Source organism: Vicugna pacos, chromosome 2, assembly GCF_048564905.1.
Source record: "Vicugna pacos chromosome 2, VicPac4, whole genome shotgun sequence".
Lineage (NCBI taxonomy): Eukaryota > Metazoa > Chordata > Mammalia > Artiodactyla > Camelidae > Vicugna > Vicugna pacos.
In genome coordinates this window covers 72,172,876-72,178,116 of record NC_132988.1, presented here as the reverse complement: position 1 = coordinate 72,178,116, position 5,241 = coordinate 72,172,876, and the positions used below count along the sequence as shown (strand labels likewise).

At 40.7% G+C, this 5,241-nt stretch overlaps 1 non-coding gene across 1 annotated transcript; it reads right to left on the bottom strand.

The window, feature by feature from the left end:
* Positions 1–261: 261 nt before the first annotated feature.
* On the bottom strand, positions 262–425 carry LOC116276868 (U1 spliceosomal RNA). The gene has a single exon (XR_004186389.1). It is a non-coding gene; the product is annotated as a U1 spliceosomal RNA (small nuclear RNA).
* Positions 426–5,241: the final 4,816 nt, after the last annotated feature.

Below are 5,241 nucleotides of genomic sequence, written 5' to 3'. Positions count from 1 at the left end.
TTTTATAACTATGAACAGTATATACAATCTTTAAAATTATAAATCACCGTATTATATTTACACGCTCGTAGCGAACTACTGTATATTAACTACACTTAAGTCTTAAAAGCATTGTAAAGCAAATGCAGAAGCAGTTTTTCAGAAATACGAACTCCATAACAGGAAAATGTAATGAGTGAACTATTTCACAAGCGAGAGCAGAACACACACTGAAAAAAAAAAAAACACCATTAACCTTTTCTCATATTGAACAACGTAAACCAGGGGAAAGCGCGAACGCAGTCCCCCACTACCACAAATTATGCAGTCGAGTTTCCCACATTTGGGGAAATCGCAGGGGTCAGCACACGCGGAGTGCAATGGGTGAGCCTCGCCCTGGGAAAACCACCTTCGTGATCATGGTATCTCCCCTGCCAGGTAAGTATGAGTTGTTACTTTTCCCCGGCACCTAACCATCGAATTCAAGTCACTCTACACATAGGATCACTTTTCTTATGTAGCCTCTAGACCCCCTTATTTCTGGAATAAAAAGTTTCCAAGCGATATTTATCGTGTAGCAATGTTTTGATGTCTGAAGGTTGCCAAAATCTTAGGAAATATATGTGTCGCGCAAGCATAACCAGCAGTCACTGCGCTCATCTACATATTCCCCACCCCTTTTGTTACCTCATTTAATTCCTCCTTTTCCTATATTGTTAGCCGTGCAGTTCCAGTAAGACTTAGGTTAAGACGCTCAACAGATTTAAAGACAAACAACACAAATTAGCGCCTTCCTTCAAGGATTTGGAGCGAATGACGTTGCTGTGCTATCTGGCGCAGTTCAGCAAGTCGCTCTTCACGTAGCTTAAAAGAGCAAGTCTGAAAAGACGAAGTCTGACAGAACTACGCTTGAAAATCCATGCTTGTAGTGATAAAAATAGGCTGTCAGTTTAAAGCTTCGCGCACAACTACAAAACATGCTCTATTTCAAATATGTGGCAAATGATCTCCCTTAACCTGAAAGGTCGGTTGCATAAACAATAATTCTAACTTTGAACCGAGCAAACGAGGGCAAAGCTCACGCAGCCCCCCCCCCCTCCACACACACATTTGGAGAAGTCGCTGAAGTTGATTGTCCTCCAACGTTGGAAACCAGTTTCCTGATCAGTGTTTCCCCTCCCAAGCAAGAATAAGTTGTATTTTGATAAACCCTCCGGTGCTCAACACTACAAGCACAGGGACACCCATTTCCTTTTTCACAGGGCCGTTGAAATCTGGAACAAGACTGCTGGAGAATCCATCCTGCAGAAACTCCTGAGCCCTCCTAGACCCATATTAGACTTCGAAAAGAGCACATCGTGTCTCAGGCAATGGTTAGTAATTCACATTGCCACGTCCACATCATAAGTATTATCTGTCTTCCCCATCCTCTCCTCCTGTCTTCACTGTGAATTAGAATTGGAGTTTCCAAGTTTACCTGTTCTCCGAGACCACACTAGAACCAGGACTCTTCTGGTATTCTCTCCTTGGCCAAAATAAATTAGCCAGATTTGTATATTTTTGAAACAGGAAGAAATCATGCTGTTTTAAAAATCTTATTAAAGATTAACAAGCAATAACTGAGAACGCAAGGTGTCTGAGGTGGGGAGAGACAAATATTGAGGTGAGATGGGAGGGGACTCTGTGATGTGGCTGCCACTATTCCTGAAATCTGACCTTTGACAGTCTACTGGTTTGATTTTTTACAGACTATCTCCTCCAAAGAAAGAAATATAATGTAAAAATACATATTACATGTAAATACATCTACAGAACATATACATATATGTAGATGTAATCTGTAAGCAAAATATCTACATTTTGTTTTGTGAAATAAAAGTTAAGATACCTGGAAATCTGGTTGGGAAGCACGCATGTAAGGGAAAAACGTGATGTCTATACTCTGTGCTGTTACCACCAACAACTCTTACATCCAAAGTGCCATTTTCAGATTTGTGACCAGTGGTGCTTTCTTCAACAAGTAACAGAGCTGTTAAAGAGCCCTCAGTCTTACAAGGTGAGTTTCAGTATTTCACAAGACTGTCACTGTTATTGGCCTAGTCATCAAAATTTTTGTCTAAGACAGTCTGCCTCAGGGCAAGGAGGTGACTGTCTTCCACTCTTTTGCAGCTCAAGCAGGTTAAGAATAGCATTAGTACTACAGTCCTCACACAAGCCCGGCAGACCTGAATGTCCTTGAGGATAGCCACATCTGACTAGGAAAATGTAAGGAAACATGTGTGTTTAATACCAACGTAAGTTAGCACAGAGAAAGTGGGGAAGATTCTTAGTCATTTCACAAAGGTTGAAAATCTCTTGCCAAAACCAAAGACATAATAATCTCACAGATTGATCTCACTTACAAATACGAATGCAAAACTCTTCACGAAATCTATAAAATCGTTATGAACTGAAGCTAGTAGGGTATTAAAAGAACACATGCAATAGCTAAATAGGTTTTGCAGCAGGAATATGGGACTGAAGTACATGTAAGTGTATTGTACATGTGTGCAGGACAAAGTCTGCGCTCTAGAAATCTGTTGGAAGAACTTCCCTTGTGGCCTGTGTGTGTCCACTTTCTGGTACATTTCTGTGTCCCCACCAAGTGTAACACTGGAGCTGTGTGTTTTTCTGGCATTTGTAGGAAGCAACATAGGAAATGAGAAGCAAGTATTGCTCACCTCTTGAAGCGGAAGAATTTTTACCATTAACATCATTTTGATTGTAAATCTCTGAATAACAGTAAATCAACTATACCTCAATAAGAAATAAAATAAAATAAAGACATGACAGGTCTAACACTTTGCAGTAGCTACAAAGTCATATTAATTAATAGAAACATATATCAGCAAATAATATGTTTTATCAAATATCAAAAATATACAATGATTTGATAGAATTTTTTGGCATTTAAAATCCCGAGTGAACCTCCTAATAAGAAAAAAAAATGAAGTTACTAAAAGGATAAATTTGATGACCCAATAAATGTATTTGCAGAAAATTGAGCATAGAAAATCCTAATGATCAATCAAGATATCACATTAGCAAGTTACTGTGTTATAGAAAATTATGACACCAAAATGCTGTTTTTTCGTTTGTAAGTTATGCTGATACTCATGTATCTTTCTTACCCCTATTATGTTTTATAACTAATAAAATATTTGTAAAGGAAAAAAAATCTTTGAATAACAAAGGGATATCTGAGGCGAAGGCCAGCACAGGAGAAGATGGGATGTAACTTGGGTTCATTTAATTAGAATTTGACGTGGGCCTTGTATTTTTCTCTGACAACAATGGTAGGTTTTTATTTTGAAAAGAGTAACACTGACACACAGAACATTTCAAATGTCTCTTGTCTACCAGATTTGGTTCTGTCTCTGTGGGATTCTCTGACAGGTGAGGAATTCACGGTCTGTGGGTCTGTGTACCTGTGTACCGTGCCCGCGGGCTCACCCAGCTTCTGAAGTGCACGCTCCCTCCAGCCTCCGTATAATTACGTGCAGGTGGGGCATGCGGTTGGCTGCAAAGCCAGGGGTAAGCAATTCTCTCAAAACCGAATCCTGAAGACAGACTTTGCTCCCCTACCTGACATCATGTTTTGTAAGACAACTAGTCTAGAAAACACACAAAGCCACGGAATTCTTTACCAGGGGCATTTTTATGGGGTCAAGAGAACGCCTGGTTGGTGTTGCTTTCTGATGGAGCCTCCTGCCTGTCTTAGCGCGCTCCGGCGGCGGCAGGTAAGTCTTGAGGGGCCTGAAGGGAGATGCCTACCCTCTGGTTTATTAATTTATGGATTCAGGGCTTAGTGAACCTTCGGGCATCAGATAGAGTGGGAGCTATTTCGGAGGATGTGACAACCTGAAATGGTCCCTGGGGTTGAGTGATATGTCTGTGTTTTGGGAGTGCACAGCAGGACCCAGTGGAGTAGAAAGCGATTTTAAAATTTTTGTATACTTCAGTTTTTTGTTTGTTTTAATTAAAAATTTTTTAATTTATTTTTTATTTTAGGGGGTTAATTAGGTTTCTCTGTGTATTTATTTATTTATTTTTCTAATGAAGGTACTGGGGACTGAAGGCAGGACCTCATGCATGCTAAGTATGCACACTACCCCTGAGCTATAGAATTTTTATATTTTTAAATCCCATACTTTAAAATTTATTTTTAGTGAGTTCTATAATGTACATACTGTATATGCAGTAGAACATGCTTAAAACTGATAAATGATAAATATATATGTATATAGAGTACACACTCAAAATTTTTTACTGATGAAATGCATGATAAAAAAGATATCCAGTCAGTCCAGCTGTTGTCCTGCATCAATACAGAAGGCTGAGTGGTGGAGGGGAATGGTCTGCTATGGGGAGTGCCGGTCAGGGATGTGCCAGAGGAAAACCCTAGACTTCATGGGAAAATTAAAGTAGCAGGACAGGAAGGCAGCTCCCAGACGCAGCAGTACCCCGGCACCACCCCAGCACCTGGAACTGTACCATCTATAGACAAAGGGGCCTGAAGAGCAAGTCTTGGGAGCAGTACAGCAGGCCTGTGTCTTAGCTTGGTCTCCCATAACAAAACACTGTAGATCAGGTAGATTAAGCAGCAGACATTCATTTCTTACAGTTCTGGTGTCTGGGCATGTCAGGCTCTGGTGAGGGCTCTCAGCCTGCAGACAGCCACTTCTTGCTGTTTGTTCACATGGCAGAGAGAGAGAGAAAGAGAGTGAGAACAAGCAAGCTCTCTGGTCTCTTCTTATAAGAGCACTAATCTTTTCATGAATATCCCAGCCTCATGACCTCATCTAAACCTAATTATTTCCCAAGGTCCAGGTGTAAACATTATTACACTGGAGCAGGTGGGGTAGGGCTTCAGCACATGCATTTGGGGGTGGGGGAACACAGTACAGCCCATCACAGCCTAAGGAATAAGGACTTGGGTTGGAATCCTGATCTTCATTTCACAGCCAGGACTTTGGGCAAATTATTTAGCCTCACTGTGTCTCAGTTTCCTCATACGTAAGAAACAGAAACACTAGTTCCTGCCTCAGGATGCTGTTGTGAGAGTGAACAAATACAGTTAAAGAACTTGGACCAGTGTCTGCACCATGACAAGTGTGAGGTATAGTAGAAGTTATTTTCACATTAGCTGTTATTATCCAGTGAGATGGGGGCAAACAAAAACACTTAATTAAGTGAAAGCTGAGCTCTGCATGTGGACCCAAC